This window comes from Ovis aries, chromosome 6 (assembly GCF_016772045.2).
Source record: "Ovis aries strain OAR_USU_Benz2616 breed Rambouillet chromosome 6, ARS-UI_Ramb_v3.0, whole genome shotgun sequence".
Classification (NCBI taxonomy): Eukaryota; Metazoa; Chordata; class Mammalia; order Artiodactyla; family Bovidae; genus Ovis; species Ovis aries.
In genome coordinates this window covers 34,185,420-34,203,994 of record NC_056059.1, presented here as the reverse complement: position 1 = coordinate 34,203,994, position 18,575 = coordinate 34,185,420, and the positions used below count along the sequence as shown (strand labels likewise).

The 18,575-nt window shown below is 35.5% G+C and overlaps 1 protein-coding gene across 5 annotated transcripts in view; it reads left to right on the top strand.

Moving 5' to 3' along the window:
• Positions 1 to 18,575, top strand: part of CCSER1 (coiled-coil serine rich protein 1) — a 1,491,420-nt gene that overhangs the window by 984,225 nt on the left and 488,620 nt on the right. The window lies entirely within an intron of this gene.

The window sequence follows — 18,575 nt, the reverse complement described above, 5'->3', positions numbered from 1 at the left end:
GTTATCAAATAATATTCACATTCTTGTTATGAAAAACATTATTTTTGAAATGAAAAACTAGTCTCTGGCTATGACATTCAAGTAAAATTTTAAAAAAAATTGAAGTTTTCTATATCAAACCAGAACAGAAATATAGGAAAATGCTAATGTATTTGTCAAGAGGAATTGTATTTCAGCACACTTCTACACCTACTCTGCTGGTGTCTTAACTAGCCATGTGGACACATTGTAACACCTCAAGGTCTTCATAGCTTAATCTGACGATCTGGGAGAATAATAATGCCTAATTTCTCAAGTAGAACACAGGATTAAATAAGATAAGGAGTGTGGCGTAAACACTTAGCTTAATTCCTACCTCACAATAAATACTAAAGCTTATTACTATTATTATTCTTCCCTAACACATATATTTACAGATGAAAATAGATACTTACATGGTAATTATCCAACTTTTTTACCTGAATTAAATGCTTTCTGGAAGCTTAGAGGTACACTTAAAATTTATATCTAGATTTTATTTTCTTACCCTTGAGCAACTGCTGTTTATCTTGACTCCTTTCATTGCTCTGATTTTTTCTTATCCCCACAGTGAAGATACAGTTCTGCATAGTTCTAACCTTGCATGAAGATCAGAATTGAATGAACTGAAATAACTTCCTGAAATATTGCCCAGATTTAAGCCTAAAACCTAGAATTAGAGAGGAAGAAACCATAACTAAATGTAAAATGGTCAGCTGAATTTTACCCAGTTTAACTTATTTTATCTTCTCAGCACCCCTACAACAGTGACAGAGAAGTTTTATTATTCCCCTTTACATAATCAGAATTAGTTCCTGATGAGGTTAAATGACTTCCCTAAGGTCTCATGTTTGAGAAATGGCCAGACAGTAACTCGATTATAAAACACAGTGCTGTTTTCTTTCTACTGCATTATCTCCCCATTATCTCCCAAAATATAGCTTAATCTTTTAAAAAATACATTTTACTTATCTTTTCTTTCACTCTTCCATCTTTTAACTAGGCAAAGCCATGCTCAAACAGTGCCACCATTGTGAGGATATAGGAATTGCTGATGGAAGAATGAAGTATTAGGACATACAGGGGACTGTTAATTTTTCTCTCTAACACTTGATTATTTGTCTGTTGTAATGAAAGTATCCCAGGTTTGCCAAGAAAAGTAACAGAACACTATCTAAATAGTTCCTTCCTGTTTCATGGGTTCTAAGAATATATGTTTGGTATTTCATTAGAAGGACTCACAGAACTCAGACACAGTTGTATTCATGGCTGTGGTTAATATTACAGTGGAATGATACACAATGGATTATTAAGGGGAAAGATGCATTGGGCAGAGTCTGGAGGTTCCATCTACTAGATTTGGGAAGTGTTCCCTCTCAGGGAGTGCCACATCAAATGTTAGTTGTACACACCTGCAGTTTCTGCCCAGGGAAACCTGCTAGAGACTGGGTCCATGGTCTTCAGTGGGAACTGGTCTACAGTCATTCTTTGCCCATGTGATTAGCCATAATCATAGAAATTCCTGAATCCCAGAAGGAAAACAGATTTTACTTCTGCTTTCAGGCTGGTACAGTGAATTCAATCCCCCAGGCAATCAAAAATGCCTTAGCAGTGTAGAGAAGATCAAAAGCCAAGTTCTTCAACACTAGCTCAGGGCTACCCCTGCAAATAGGCTCTTCTAAGGAATGTTAGAAGAGGAGATCTGCACAGGAGACCTGCTGTGCTAATCTCTTCTGTACACTTTACAATGCCAATATGTGGAGGACAGTAAAATACTGCAGGATTCTGAATCAAAATATACAATTATAATATGAGAAAGAACCCTAAATAATGGCAGTAGTGTGTTATCAGTTCAGTTCAGTTACTCAGCCGTGTCTGACTCTTTGTGACCCCATGGACTGCAGCATTCAGGCCTCCCTGTCCATCACCAACTCCTGGAGTTCACCCAAACCCCTGTCCATTGAGTCAATGATGCCATCCAACCATCTCATCCTCTGTCGTCCCCTTCTCCTCCTGCCTTCAACCTTTCCCAGCATCAGGATCTTTTCCAATGAGTCAGCTTTTTGCATCAGGTAGAATGATCCTAATAGTCTAACTCCAGGTTTTCAAAATTTTCTGCAGAGTTTTGTGTACTATGTAAAGACAGATCAAATCAAGACGGTTAAATATGACTCATTTATTAGGGAAGTTCAGGTGGTTCAGTGGTAAGGAATCCAGTTTAAAAAGCTGTAGGGATTTGATCCCTAGATCGGGAAGATTCCCTGGAGTAGGAAATGACAACCCACTCCAATATTCTTGCCTAGAAAATTCCATGGATAGAGGAAACTGAGAGACCATAGTTTATGGGACCCCAAAGAGTCAGACATGACTAAGCGCCATCCACACACACATAGCACACTCAGATAAATAAATAAATAAAAACTACATATAGTGCTTTTGTAAATCTAAGACCTTAGTGGTTTAGGATGAAAATGGATGTTTAAAATATAGAGTAGACCATGTTAAATGCTTTAATCAGTGTTCAAAGGATTAAGGAAGTATAAGGGAAGGAAGTAAGAATTTTCTTTAAAATGATTTAAGAAATCTCCAGGACGTAGTGACATTTAAGCTATATCATCCTGAAAGATTTTTATGGCAAGATAGTACAAAGACATTTGGTTAGAGGGAACAAACATAGAGCACTGTGAATGTGCAAGACCAGAGTATTCATATAAGATATGTCTACTTTGTACATTGTAGTGTTATGCAGTAATATATGTGATTATATAATTAACATTGAATTCCCTACCAAAGGAATTGGTTTCCTCACTTTCTAAAATTAGAGCTATCCCATTGGTTATTAGGAAACAAATTATTTCCCACAATATCAAAATAATGTGATAGCATTTGTATTCATGTTTATCACTTAGGACATTACAAACGTTTTTAAAGCTATATGCCAAGAACTGTGTGGGGGGGTAAAGACCAAAATATTTATTTCTTATTGTAAATCACAACTTACTTATTTTTTAATGTTCATATAAATCTGATATTTTATTTACTATCTATGCAATATAGAACAATAAAAAGTTTAGCCAAACCTGATTGTTCTCTGTTTAAGCAAATTCCTTGAAGAATTGTACTAAATTTAATAAAGATTTCAAATTGATTGAACTTAGTATCTGATGTACAAATATATATAGACATTGTAAATAATTTTTTACCCAATCATACTGAAAATTTTATATTCATCTTTTTAGAACTCATATTTGATTATGGCTTCCTACATTAATGTGACTGAGTTAAAGTATTAGGGTTCAATATGTAGTAATTTATTCTAAATGTTAGGTGTTAAGTATGCTTATATCTATAAAAATTAAGTTATATAGAGTGTATAATTATTGTATTAAGCATTGTTCATCTACTTTAAAATTATCTTTTCATTTTACTTCTTTTGTAGTATTTTATGTTTTTCCATCTTTTTTTTTTTTTTGCTTTTTTTGTTTGTTTGTTAGTTTTCAATAGGAACAAGATGTTATTGGGATGGTGTTAGAAATAATTCAGAAATAAGATGTAAGAAGACCACTTTATTCAGGATATTATTCATGAAGCTATTTTCAAAAATATCAAAGAGCCACCAAAATGGGTCACATTCTCCAAATGATAGATTTGGGTTTTGGAACAAATGTTGCGTACTTCCTTCCTTAAAAACCATGCCATTCGGAGGAAGAACTAATTATCTTAAGGCTCTGAGTCAACTGTTGCCAAATGGTCTCACAGTTAGCGACAGAAGAGAAATGAAGCACAGTGCAGTAAACCTTAGGGATTCACCTGGCCTCCTTCACAGCCAAGATTGTTCCTATGGTGTCAGACGACAATTAGAGAACCTGCAATCGGAGGTGACTCAGAAAAGGGCAAACAGGAAAGTGTAACTCTCAACCAGGTCATCCACAGCACAGGGAAAGCATAACCGGAACACAGAGAGAGAGCAAAAAGAGGCGAGAAACATTCTAAAAAGCAGATGTAAATAGGTCATTATCTTTAGTGATATCTAGAGAAGTAGAGTGAATACTGGCATTAAGTTTACCATAACCCTTCACTATATGTAATCTTGAGAAATCATATTCTCTGTCTGTAGCCTTCAGTTTCTTCACAAATAAAATCAAGGAAAGGGGTAAGTAATTTCTTAAGCTGGTTTTAAATGGTAACATTCTATAAATCTTTATATAAAATCACATATCTATAAAATATTTTAATGTAAGTACCAAAAGAAGTACATCTTTTCTACACAACACATAGAATAGACTTGGCATATAACAGACACTCAGAGCAGTATTTGTTGAGTGAATAAATAAGCCAGAAAATAAAAGTGAGAGGTCAATGGGTTGGTTAAATGGCTATCAGCCGAAGGAAAGCGTATGTTAACAGGACAGTGTTGCATTAAAACTTTGTCTCTCTCTTCCTCTTTAAGGTAAACTGCATCCTTGGTGATGGCAGGGCAAGGCGGGTAAGAAGGGATTACCATTTCTGTAATGGTATTACAGAAAATACCATTTCTGTCATTCAAATAACTCTAGACCTTCCCTGATCAGATAGCTATTTCATGAGGAACAAAGCCTAATGTTTCCTTGGCTACACTTTCAAGTTGAATAAATTAGAGAACAATATCATTAGAGTTAATACACAGTATTTAATTTCAAAATTCATCTCTCCAACTGGTACATCGTGGCTAACCCTTGCCAAATGTAGCCATAGCATTTGTTTAATTAGCTGCTTCTTACTATAAAAAATCACTGGGCCAGCTTGAATGGAAATCTGATGATTGCACTTTATGTATTTAAAACATCACCTGATTTTCAGAAAATGTTATGTTATCATCAGATTGGGAGGATAATTATATACTCCAAATAGTTGTAACATTGTCATCCTAATGTTTATAGATTTCCAAGCCAGATCCAGTTTCTAGAAATGCATGATGAAAATGCAGTTAGATTAGAGTAGATACTATAGGGAAATGGAAATTGTCATTTTATTTTCAGGTTGGTCTTTGGATTTGGGAGGACATTAAATTACACTATGGAACATTGATCTGTCAAGTGAAAATTTAAGCTGTGGTGCATTTTCTGATGTGCAGTCTAAGACTAAACATTTATTTTTCTGGTCTGTTTTGCTGTTCCTAGAAATTAATCATGACAGAAATAAATACATTTCATATAGTAAGATCTCCAGCAGTGCATGTTGACACAATCTGATTTATTTGTTTAATATTGAGACTTCAGTAGAGTTGCTCAGACAATATAGAGTTCAAAAGCATTATGGATATTACATTTAAAAGTAGAAACTTTAAATGGATATGTTATGCCAATTTGCAAGGTAATAATTATTAAAAATATAAAATATCTACAGCAAAGTTTAAATAATACACTCATACTGACACTGGTTACTTGTTTAATATTTTGAAGAGCTCTTAGAATAGTAGAAGGAGATTTTTAAAGAAAAATGGTGATACATTAGTTTTATGCAGGCAGAGGCCACAACTATTGATAAAATTCTTGAATTGAAATTGATTAAACAGCTCAAATATTAAAACTGAGAGATTTAAAGCTTAATTTTTTTAAAGAAAATAAAATATAAGTGTTTTAGAGTTAAAAAAAGTATGAGTATGTAGCATAATTTTCTAATTTTCATGAAAAAGAAATGTGATCTCAGAGGTCCAAATAATTTCTCAAGATCAGTGAGAGAAAGGAGCAAGCAAGTTTATTCAATTATTTTTTTTCTAAATGGATTTGAATTGCAAATATTAGTATCTATATAATAATATCTATAACATTTTATTTATTTAACATGTTTTTTGTTGGAGCATGGTTGATTAAGAATGTTGTGTTAGTTTCAGGTATACAGCAAAGTGATTCAGTTATACATATACATGTATCTATTCTTTTTCTAATTCTTTTCACATTTACTTGATTACAGAATGTTGAACAGCATTCCCCATGTTATCCAATAGGTCCTTGTTGGTTATCTAATACTTTAAATATAACAATGACAAAAAGATAACCCTATAAACCATCAGTCCCCAACCTCTTTATCCCTAGGAACCATTTTCATGGAAGACAATTTTTCCATGGACTGGCAGTGACAGGGGATGGTTTGGGGATGATTCAAGCACATTACACTTATTATGCACTTTATTTTTATTATCATGCATCAATTCCAACTCAGATCATCATGCATTAGATCCTGGAGATTGGGGACCCCTGCTATAAACCTGTGAGGGTTTTTCTGTAGTTACTGAGAGTGGAGGTACTAGTTACTCTCTAGTTGAGGTACATGGGTTCTCATGGCAGTAGCTGCTCTTGTTCAGAGCACAGGCTCTAGAGCATGCAGGCTCAGTAGCTGTAGCTCTCAGGCTCTAGAGCACAGAATCAGTAGTTGTGACACATGCACTTAGCTGTTCCATGGCATGTGGGATTTTCCCTGACCAGGGATTGAATCTGTCTCTTGCATTAGCCACTGAGCCACAAGGGAAGCCCTGAGCAGATTCTTTTAACTATATGAGTTAATGATTTTCATTAGAAGAATGATGGTCCTTTCAAACCCTCAATTCAGTGTATTCAAGGCTCCCTAAAGTTCTCCAGCTAAAATGCCTGAAATTACCCAAAATACTTCGTGTGTATGAGTAAACAAATGCGTTAGCACCTGATTTGGGGGAGACGGAATGGGCTTGTTATTCTAGAATGTTCCTTGTAAGAAATGGCATAGCTAAAGAGTGTGAAACGCAAATAAGAAAAACTTTTCATTAATAAGATGATAACTGTAGAATATACAGAATATAAACATGTCTGTACCTGAAATCTCAAACTCTCCTAAAAGACTGAGTTGAAGAAAAGTTGTTGTGACTTGCATGAATGGTTAAAAAAATAGCCTTTGTATGGCTACTAGAGAAGAAAAGGATGATGGATTATTTGTTTTCAAATTATTTTAATAGCTAAAATATATTTTCCTTATGTGGTCTAAACATGCATACAAGTGTTCATGTGCCTAGAAACCTTAGCAATTAGGGGTCTTAAAGTGTTTCCAGAATATTTGTTTGCTTAGCTAAGGCAAACAAATGAAAAATAAAAGATACAACCCATTCCTCTTAAAATGTATGCAAGCCATAGTACTCAAATTAATAGACTTAAAAGGCAAGTAATAAGAGCACAACTCATTTTCTTGCTTTTGAAATACAAAAAATTCATATGGATGTTCTATCACTAATTAACTCCTAACTGCTTGTTTGACTCTACAAAAAAAAAAAAAAATGTTTAAGGTATATAGCAAAGTGTTTCACTTATATATATATATATATACACATACACATATATATACACATATATATACACATATACATATTCATTGTTTTTCTGATTCTCATTGTTTCTTTAAGATAAGTTTATTTGTAAATTGCTCTGTGAGTCATCAATACTATTAAGATGTCTTTCTTGTCGAGATTTCTCTTCTTGATGCTCTCTGTATTTTATATTAAAAGATGCTTGCTCCTTGGAAGAAAAGCTGTTACAAACCTAGACAGTGTATTAAAAAGCAGAGACATTACTTTGCCACCAAGGCTCCGTATATCAAAGCTGTGGTTTTTTCCAGTAGTAATGTATGGATTTGAGAGTTGGACCATAAGGAAGGCTGAGCTCCAAAGAATTGATGCTTTTGAATTTTGGGGAAGACTCTTGAGAATCCTTTGGACCACAAGGAGATTCAACCAGTCTATCCTAAAAGAAATAGTCCTGAATATTAATCGGAAGGACTGATGATGAAGCTGAAGCACCAATATTTTGGCCACCTGGTGTGAAGAGCCAACTCATTGGAAAAGACCCTGGTGATGGGAAAAATTGAGGGCAGGTGAAGAAGAGGATGACAGAGGATTAGATGGTTGATGGCATCACCGACTCAATGGACATGAGTTTGTGCAAGCTCTGGGAGATGGTGACAGACAGGGAATCCTGGCATGCTGTAGTCCATGGGGTCACAAAGATTTGGACACAGCTTAGTGACTGAACAACAACAAATTTTGTATCACCATGGCCCGGGATATCTTTCTGAGACAGTGAATCCAATTTGAGTTTTAGTGACAGTGACAGAAATTAAAACGGCATCAAAGACCCAGTCTCTTTAATGTATATAGGGCATAACAGAATATTGAGTATAGTTCTGTGTGCTATATACAGTAGGTTCTTGGTTATCTGTGTTATGTATAGTACAAGCTCCTAGTTTATCTCTTTCCCCATTGTTTCCATTTTGTAACCATTGGTTTGTTTTCTAAATCTGTGAGTCTGTTTATATTTTGTAAATAAGTTCATTTATCATTTAAAAAAATTAGATTCCACATTTTAGTGATATCATAATATTTGGTCTTCTTTGTCAGACTTACTTCACATAGTATGATAATCTATGTCTGTCCATATTGCTGCAAATGGCAGAATTCCATTCATTTTTATGGCTCAGTAATATTCCATCATACATATGTACCACACCTTCTTTATCTGTTCCTCTGTTGATAGATATTTAGGTTGCTTCCATGTCCTGGCTGTTGTAAATAATGTTGCAGTTAACTCTGGGGAGCTTGTTTATTTTTTCAGAAGCAAGCGAAGTGAAGTCACTCAGTCGTGTCTGACTCTTTGCGACCCTGTGGACCGTAGCCCACCAGGCTCCTCCATCCATGGGATTCTCCAGGCAAGAATACTGGAGTGGGTTGCCATTTCCTTCTCCAGAGGAATCTTCCCAACCCAGGGATCGAACCCTGGTCTCCTGCATTGCAGGCAGGCGCTTTAACCTCTGAGCCACCAGGAAACATATAAATTCATCCTATCACTTCAGTGAAGCCAGAAACACTGAGGTAATATACAGAGGCTGCTGGCCAGAGAACTGCAACCTCAGCAAGAAGAGGGCACCGTGGAGAGGTGCACCCAACAAGTCGACTGAGACCCCAACTCTAGGTCATAAGTGAGCAGCGAGCATTTCGCAGAGTCCCTTTTGTGATCTAATTCATAAACTTCTTCAGTTCAGTTCAGTTTAGTCGCTCAGTTGTATCTGACTCTTTGTGACCCCATGAATCGCAGCATGCCAGGCCTCCCTGTCCATCACCAACTCCTGGAGTTCACTCAGATTCACGTCCATCGAGTCAGTGATGCCATCTAGCCATCTCATCCTCTGTTGTCCCCTTCTCCTCCTGCCCCCAATCCCTCCCAGCATCAGAGTCTTTTCCAATGAGTCAACTCTTTGCATGAGGTGGCCAAAATACTGGAGTTTCAGCTTTAGCATCATTCCTTCCAAAGAAATCCCCAGGACTGATCTCCTTCAGGATGGACTGGTTGGATCTCCTTGCAGTCCAAGGGTCTTCTCCAACACCGCAGTTCAAAAGCATCAGTTCTTCGGCACTCAGCTTTCTTCACAGTCCAACTCTCACATCCATACATGACCACAGGGAAAACCATAGCCTTGACTAGACGGATCTTTGTTGGTAAAGGTCCTTTGTTGTCTCTGCTTTTGAATATGCTATCTAGGTTGGTCATAACTTTACTTCCAAGGAGTAAACGTCTTTTGATTTCATGGCTGCAGTCACCATCTGCAGTGATTTTGGAGCCCCCAAAAATAAAGTCTGACATTGTTTCCACTGTTTCTCCGTCTGTTTCCCATGAAGTGATGGGACCGGATGCCATGATCTTCGTTTTCTGAATGTTGAGCTTTAAGCTTCTTACTTAAAGGAAACTTTAAAGAATTGAGATGAGATGTTGAGATTTCTATTAATAATAGTGGCTCTGATGAACAAAAAGTCATCTTAATGCAGACTACAAAGAAGTGTTGTGAGACAGGAAAGTGCATGAATAGAATATGAACTGGTCAAGCAGATTAATGAAACAGTTAAATAGAAGCATTTCTAGCTTCTCTTGAATTTTCATCAAAAGATCCGGCTTAAGAAGTAATTAACAGTGTCAGTATCAAAAACCCATTTCATATCATTTAGAATTCATTGATGCTTATGAACTCTCATGTTGAAGAAGACTCAAAGTCCCTTGGACTGCAAGGAGATCCAGTCAGTCAATCCTAAAGGAAATCAGTCCTGAATATTCATTGGAAGAACTGATGCTGAAGCTGAAATGTCAGTACTTTGACCATCTGATGCGAAAAACTGACTTATTGGAAAAGACCCTGAAGGTGGCACAAATTGAAGGCAGGAGGAGAAGGGGTCTACGGAGGATGAGATGGTTGGATAGCATCACCAATTCAATGGGCATAAGCTCCGGAAGTTGGTGATGGACAGGGAACCCTGGTATGCTGCAGTCCATAGGGTCGCAAAGAGTTGGACATGACTGAGCAACTGAACTGAACTAACTCATTGTATATAATCATATGTAACTTTACCATTTTATAAATTGGCACTGTTCTCAATTCATAGTCTAGACTCAGTCTTTCTGAACTAAACTTCAATTTTCTAAGAATTATGATAAAGCTAAATAATTACTCTAGATGTAGATAGAATCCAGTAATCCATACTATTTATTTTAATTGAATTTGGTTTGTATTTCCAGACTTGCATATGTTAGTTTAGTTTTCATCCTGAAATAATCATTGTCATCTTGGTAGAAAAAGGGAATATTATGAATTATGCTTTAAGAGATATTCTGAAATCAACAATATTTCCTAAAATTCTTATAAATTCAGTTTGTTACTGATCATTGCTTAGATGCTAAAGCTGAAGCTCCAGTACTTTGGCCACCTCATGCAAAGAGTTGACTCATTGGAAAAGACTCTGATGCTGGGAGGGATTAGGGGCAGGAGGAGAAGGGGACGACCCAGGATAAGATAGCTGGATGGCATCATGGACTCGATGGACGTGAGTCTGAGTGAACTCCGGGAGGAGGTGATGGACAGGGAGGCCTGGCGTGCTGCGATTCATGGGGTCACAAAGAGTCGGACACGACTGAGTGACTGAACTGAACTGAACTGATTGCTTAGATATTTAATTGAAAACCTAACAGCACACTTGCTTTGGTGTTATCAAAAGATTTAGTGTGATCAGAAAATGCTTAAAATTTAAAAATTATAAATGAATTTTTAGATTTTTTGTTGATTTAACTTTAATAGGGATGTCAACATTTTATCTGATAGATCACTAAAGCTAGCAGACTTCATACAATTTACAAATATAAATTAATATAGAAGAGATTAGGTAAAGCTTTAGATACATGAATAAATTGAAAAATACATGTCCATTTATTCAACAAATATTTAAATATTTTAGCACTCACCATTTTCTAGGCACTGTTTAAACAGTTGGAATAATCTAGAAAACACAGCAACAAAGATCTGATGCTTACCTTTGCAGCACTTAAATACAGATTGAAAAGATTGGTAATATACAATAGTGATAGATGTATTCAGTATATTAAGAGATTCAAGTGTCCCTTGCAGTGAAGTAGGGAGCAAGTAGAATAAAATATTGAATAAGGGGATAAAGTAGACCTCTCTGAGAAGGTACGATGTAAGCATACACCTAGAAGCTGTGGGTTTGGTTGTTCAGGCATCTAGGTGAAGAGAGTTCCCCCTGGATGAGCATCTGGTTCAGAAATCTATGTTAAAACAATGCTTGGCATGAACAAGGACTACACTGAAAACACAGATTCTGTATATGGGTGATATGAATGGGTTTAGAAAGAGATGGACTCAGGCATTATAGAAATACAAATAGATTGATAGACAAACATGTTCTATCTATTGGTCCTCTCTCTTGAACTACTTTAGGAAGTTCTCTCTTATATTCCATAGTAAGAATATAAAACACAGCTTACTAAACAGACTACCATTTCAATTAGCTTAGCTTAATCAAGGGATAGATTTTCAAATATTTAGCAGTGTCACATTCCACTCATTAGGAGTCCTGTCTATATCTGTTAAATTTTGCAGTTAGACTGATGTTACCACCATGAGGGTTTCTAAAACATTACATTTTTCATCGGCAATATTTGAGATTACTTATCTTCTGAACCTGTGTCTTTAATTTTCCATTTAAGAATTAGAATAAAACATAGAGGTTGTAAGAAATAATATTACATGAAATCTTAATAGAAATTCTATGTTGTTGTCTCATATCAGAAATGAAAAGACACCTTCATCACAAATGATGAACCAACTGTGAACATCGGAAACGCTGGAAGTATTCTAGTTATAGGGCAAATTTCATTGTATATAAACTCATGGAATATGAGGACCCAAATCCCTGGAGCAGACGAAATTTAACTTATGCAGTATACCAAAATGAGAACTTGTAGAAAACTAGCGATATGGAAGTACTATACTTGTATAATATTTTAGATAGCCTAAAGCAACGATAATCACAGACAAGCTCTATCCAATGTTATTTATGCTCACATAGTTGAATTAATTTTCTTTTAATCTTTGTCTGCCCCAGGAAATATTTCAATTGAATTTTACATTTCTTTCCAAGAAATCAGGAACTCTGGAATCCAATCTCATTTACTTTAACTTTTTTTCTCACAGTTATTTCCAAATCCTAAATGAATTCAAAGCCAAAAATTTATCTTGCATTTACTTCTTAAATATATAAAAATAACATGATATATGCGAACTTAATATAATTCTGTGTTTAGGTATACTCATCTATTTAGTAAACATATATTGGTCTATCATATTAGACACTCATCTCAATACATGTAAGACATAAAATAATAGTTATTTTTGGAGGCACTATGTGTAGTGGTTGCAAAAGGAGCTCTAAGTCAAATACTCTGTGCTCAATAATTAACTCCACCTCCTTCTCACTGTGTCTCCTTAGGTAAGTTAATTAAGCTCTCTGCTTCAATGACCCTATGCCAAAAATGGGAATTAATAGTGGTTCTTACAAAAGAAAGTAATTGTGAAGAACAAAAAATGTCATGTAAAGTGCTCAGCATTATGCCTGTCATCTAGTAAAAATTCAACAAATATATACTATTTTTAATATGTGGACATTTTAAAGTATCCTGTGATGTAATTACAATATTACTTTTAATATATGGAATGGTTTTCCATTTTTAAAATGACAGAGGAATGGGACAAAGTCACCAAAAGCAATGACATATCTTGGTTTTTGAGAAGGAAAATAAAGAGCAATGCAAAGTTTCCAGTGAATGAATTACAGAAATCTTGATACAGAGTTTCAAAGGTGACCAACATGACTAATTTCAAAAAGAAAAAAAGAAAAACAGTTTGATAATGTTTTACACTTGAATGTTTTCTTTTTTGTCTTTGGATGGATTTTAGTTCAAATCTTAATGAACTCCATAGAACTTTCAAACAGCTGAATACAAATCTCTCTATGACATAAATGTTTCAATATAATATAAGAAAAAGTTTTTGCAATATAATGGCCTAAAAAAGTTATGAGACCACAAAGAATATTTAAACTATGTTCATTAACTTTAAAGGAAGACTGGAAATTATATGTAAGGGTGAATTCTTGGAGTTTTTAAGTAGGGTCACCAGCCTTGGGAAAGTTTCTGAATTTCTAAGTTTATTCTGTAAACCTATGATGAGTCACATATCTCAATACTATCACTTACAAAATGAATCTTAAATATGACTAAGGTTAGAAAGCCATATTTACAACTAAGGGCTTTTTTTTTTTTTTAATCAACAATATAACTGAAACGACACTGAATTTAAAGTGTGTGCAGCAATCTGATAGAGGAAAATTTAGATATCCAAATTAAGAAAACCAGGATTTAGGAACCAAATAAGTTTGAGAGTATTTTTATCAGACTGCGTTCAAACTCACTGAAGAAGAGGGAAAGTCTCTCAGTCGTGTTCAACTCTTTTTGACTCCCTGGACTGTAGCCCACCAGGCTCCTCTGTCCGTGGAATTTTCCAGGCAAGAGTCCTAGAGTGGGTTGCCATTTCCTTCTCCAGGGGATCTTCCTGACCCAGGTCCACCTAGGTCTCCCACATTGCAGGCAGATGCTTTACTGTCTAGGCCATCAGGGTCAAACTCATTGGGATTTCTTAATTTCTTGAATAGTTTATCTATCTCACTAAGAAGCTATATTAGAAAGATGCATAGTAAGAACCTGTAAGAGAACCAGACTGTCTGTCTTAAAATTAAAACACAGCACAGATAGTAGATTTTAGAGCTCTACAGTGGGCATCCAGTACAACTCTCTATATCCTTCCACCCCCACATCATTTTCTTGATAGATAAACTGATGGCTCAGTTGGTATAGAATCTGCCTGCAATGCAGGAGACCCAGGTTCAATCCCTGGATGGGGAAGATCCCTGGAGAAGGAAATGACAACCCACTTCAGTATTCTTAACTGGAGAAGCCCACGGACAGAAGAGACTGGAGGCCTACAGTCCACGGGATCAAAGGAGTTGGACACAACTTAGCGACTAAACCACCACCAAACTAAAAGAGTTCAACATTGTCTTCATCTTCCAAAAGTGTGTTTTCTTCTCCAAAATGATACTACTATTTAAGAAGAAATGCAGTGGTAAGAAACAGGAAGGCTGGAAATTCAGGTATTGATACATGGAAGGACTGCCGAGACAGAACTACAGAGTTTTTAAATTTTGTAGTTGAGGAGACAACTATCTGAGTTTGGAGAGAACAGATAGCTAGAATTTGTAGGTCTGATTACTAGAAAGGAGGAAAATACACAGAGAAGAGCTCTAGAAATCTACATATGTGTTACTCTGAGAACTTTATTTGATAAACAACCTTCACATATGTCAAGTGAAATTTGACAAGGCTAGGCAAAGAATTACTGCTAGAAAAGAATGATTACAAGAGAACCTTAAGTAGAATTCCCAACATTTTCTTAGGTCTGGAATCTTTTCAATTTCTATCAGTCAGAGTAGTGAATTTTCTTTGAATACATGGAATATTCAGGAGAGAGCACAGAAGGGTTGAGCTTTGGTAATAAAGATAAATAAAGAGAACTTCAGACTTAGCCTAAAGATGTCATTAAAATAAGTTTTGTAGTTAGTTGGACCCACAAATAACTTAATCATTTGCAGAAACAGTCGTAACTCCTTCTAAGAGAATAAAAAAATCCAACACTAAGCAGAGTAAGATCTCAATTTCTGAGAACCAATAAAAACATTATTGGACATAAGGAAAAATAGGAAAATGTGACTAATAACTGGGAAATAATTGCCAATACAATAGACATGGAAATGACATGATAGAATTGACACATTCAAAACACCGTTACAAATATAAGTAATTAAGGAGTTAAAGAAAAGCATGATAATTTACATTCTTCAAAAGAAAAGTACAATATCAGGGTATTTTGCTCAAATTAATCTTATATTTAGACATGCTATATGAGTGTAATAATGATAACAATTATAACAAAAGGACCAGATAGCAGTTACTATTTTGGAATATGCTGTTCCTCCTGGCTCTTTGCTAAGTGCTATACACATATTGCCTAATATAATCTTTATAGCAACTACATAATAATTATTACATATATTATTTTTTTCAAGTATAAAGAAGAGGTTGAGAAGCATTGTGTAATTCATTAGAGAGAACACGAAAGAAGATACCAAAGCAAAGATTTAAGCACATGTCTGTCTGAATTCAAAAGTACATCATAACATTATTTCCCATATCCTAAGTTATGAGCATGAATTTCATTTTAGAATTTAGTTTTAGCCTATACTGCCAGGTTTAAGAAATGTTCTAAGGTTCTGTTTTATATTTTTTATTTCATATGAAATTTCAGTTCAGTCACTCAGTCATGTCCGACTCTTTGCGACCCCATGGATTGCAGCACACCAGGTTTCCCTGTCCGTCACCAACTCCCAGAGGTTACTCAGCTCATGTCCATTGAGTTGGTGATGCCATCCAACAATCTCATCCTCTATTGTCCCCTTCTCCTCCCACCTCAATTTTTCCCAGCATCAGGGTCTTTTCCAGTGAGTCAATTCTTTGCATCAGGTGGCCAAAGTATTGGAGTTTCAGCTTCAGCATCAGTCCTTCCAATGAATATTCAGTACTGATTTCCTTTAGGGTGGATTGGTAGGATCTCCTTGAATTCTGAGGAATTCTCAAGCATCTTCTCCAACACCACAGTTCAAAAGCATTGGTTCTTCGGTGCTCAGCTTTCTTTATAGTCTAATGCTCACATCCATACGTGATTACTGGGAAAACCATAGCTTTGAATAGATGGACCTTTGTTGGCAGCGTAACGTCTCTGCTTTAATATGCTGCCTAGGTTAGTCATAACTTTTCTTCCAAGGAGCAAGCATCTTTTAATTTCATGGCTTCATTCACCATCTGCAGTGATTTTGCAGCCCCAAAAACAAAGTCTGTCGCTGTTTCCACTGTTTCCCATCTATTTACCTTGAAGTGATGGGACCAGATGCCATGATTTTAGTATTCTGAATGTTGAGCTTTAAGCTAACTTTTTCACTGTCCTCTTTCACTTTCATCAAGAGGCTCTTTAGTTCTTCGTTGCTTTCTGCCATAAGGCTGGTGTCATCTGCATATCTGAGGTTACTGATATTTCTCCCGGCAATCTTGATTCCCTCTTGTGCTTCATCAAGCCTAGCGTTTCTCGTGATGTACTCTGTATTTATGTTAAATAAGCAGGGTGACAATATACAGCCTTGATGTACTCCTTTCCATATTTGGAACCAGTCTATTGTTCCATGTCCAGTTCTAACTGTTGCTACTTGACCTGCATACAGACTTCTCAGGAAGCAGGTAAGATGGTCTGGTATTCCCATCTCTTTCAAAATTTTCCAGTTTGTTGTGATCCACACAGTCGAAGGCTTTGGCATAGTCACAAAAGCTACTCAAAGTGGATCCTGCAAATGTAGATAATTTTCTGCACTCAGAAATCAGTCTGTCATTTATTTATAAGAATAACTATTTATCAGGTTGATTCTAGAACCTTTACTAGAATCATTAGCGTAATAGTTATATTTTTTAAATAAAGTGGAGTTATTTAATATTTTTGTTCATATTTTTTATCAAACAATTCAAGAAATGTTTAATATATAAGATAATTTAAAAACCACTTGAAAATGTGTTAAACATTAACATATTAACATTAACTCTGATTTCTCATCAGATCTTATAAATCTTTTACCTTTTTAAACATAAATGCTGTCATCAAATTTAAAAAAAATACATGAAAACATCCTTATACAATAAAAATGCAGCTTGGAGACAACAAAAACAGTAACAGTCTTTTCTTAAATTCTAAAATAAAAAGTTAGAAATACAATAGTTAAGTCTAATATATTTTTCTTATGGTCAATCTTCTTTCAAATGTATAGTGATAATGTAGAATATATACTTAAAGTTATATGTTATTCAGATTTTCATCAGAAATAGAAAAATACCTTGTCAAAATTATTCATAATAATGTGAAAAATTGTTAAGATTTCTGAAGCTCTGTTACATAATTTAGAGGCAAGATAAAAAATTTATCATACAGGTAAATCCCAATATTTACTTGTATTCCTTCTATTTTTCTTCTGGTAGTGTTTCTAAGAAAAAGAAAGTAAGCAGTAGGTTTACACTAAATTGTGAGACTACGTAGGTTTTCATATATGTCTATCTTTGATAATTTAAAACTATATCCCCAGTTTTTAAACAGTGCTATCAAAATAAGCATTTACCTGACGAGCAGTCTGTGTTAGTTGCTCAGTGGTGTCCGACTTTGCAACCCCATGGACTGGAGTCCTCTGTCCATGGGATTCTCAAGGCAAGAATACTGGAGTGGGTTGCCATTTCCTTCTCCAGGGGATCTTCCCACCCCAGGGATCAACCTGGGTCTCCTGCATTGCAGGTGAATCCTTTACCATCTGAGCCACCAGGGAAACCCTGAAGAACAGTCCAAGACTTCACAATTTGGTCACCTTTTCAGCCTATTTTCCTATTGCTCCTCTTATGCACAACTCTCAGTATATGCCAACTAAACCATTCGCCTTTCATAGACCTCTTAGTGCAGTGGTTTCCAAACTCTTAAAATGCATGTGAATCACCTGGAAAATTTGTTAAAATATATTTACCTGCTCGGCTGGTCTTGGGTGGAGTCATCATTAGAAATGAATGTGCTCCAAATCCAGACACCAGACGTTGAGTAGCCAGGTTTTTAGAGTGCTGCCTGCTGTTCTGCTTTTCCTCTTCAGCCTCTAACACTGTTTGGATGTGATTCTCCTCTGTGGTCCTTTATGTATTTGCTGATTCATTGACTGAATTGTCTCTTTCATCCTATGCTAAGAGAGAGTATTTTATACCTGGCATCATTATCCTGAAGTTTTATCTTCAGTTTTGTGTGTGTAGTCACCAAAACAAGTTTGATCTCCTAAACTTTGAGGACTATTTATTACTGATAATCCTAGTATCTAGCAGGGTGTCTGACCCATAGTACATACCAAATAAATATGTATTATAAAATAATTTATGGGAGTGATTGAGAGAGAAATAGCATAGAAGATAAGACAAAGGAAGGAAGGTAAAAAGAAAGAATTAGGTACTATGATACCATATGTCACTGCAATTTTCATATAG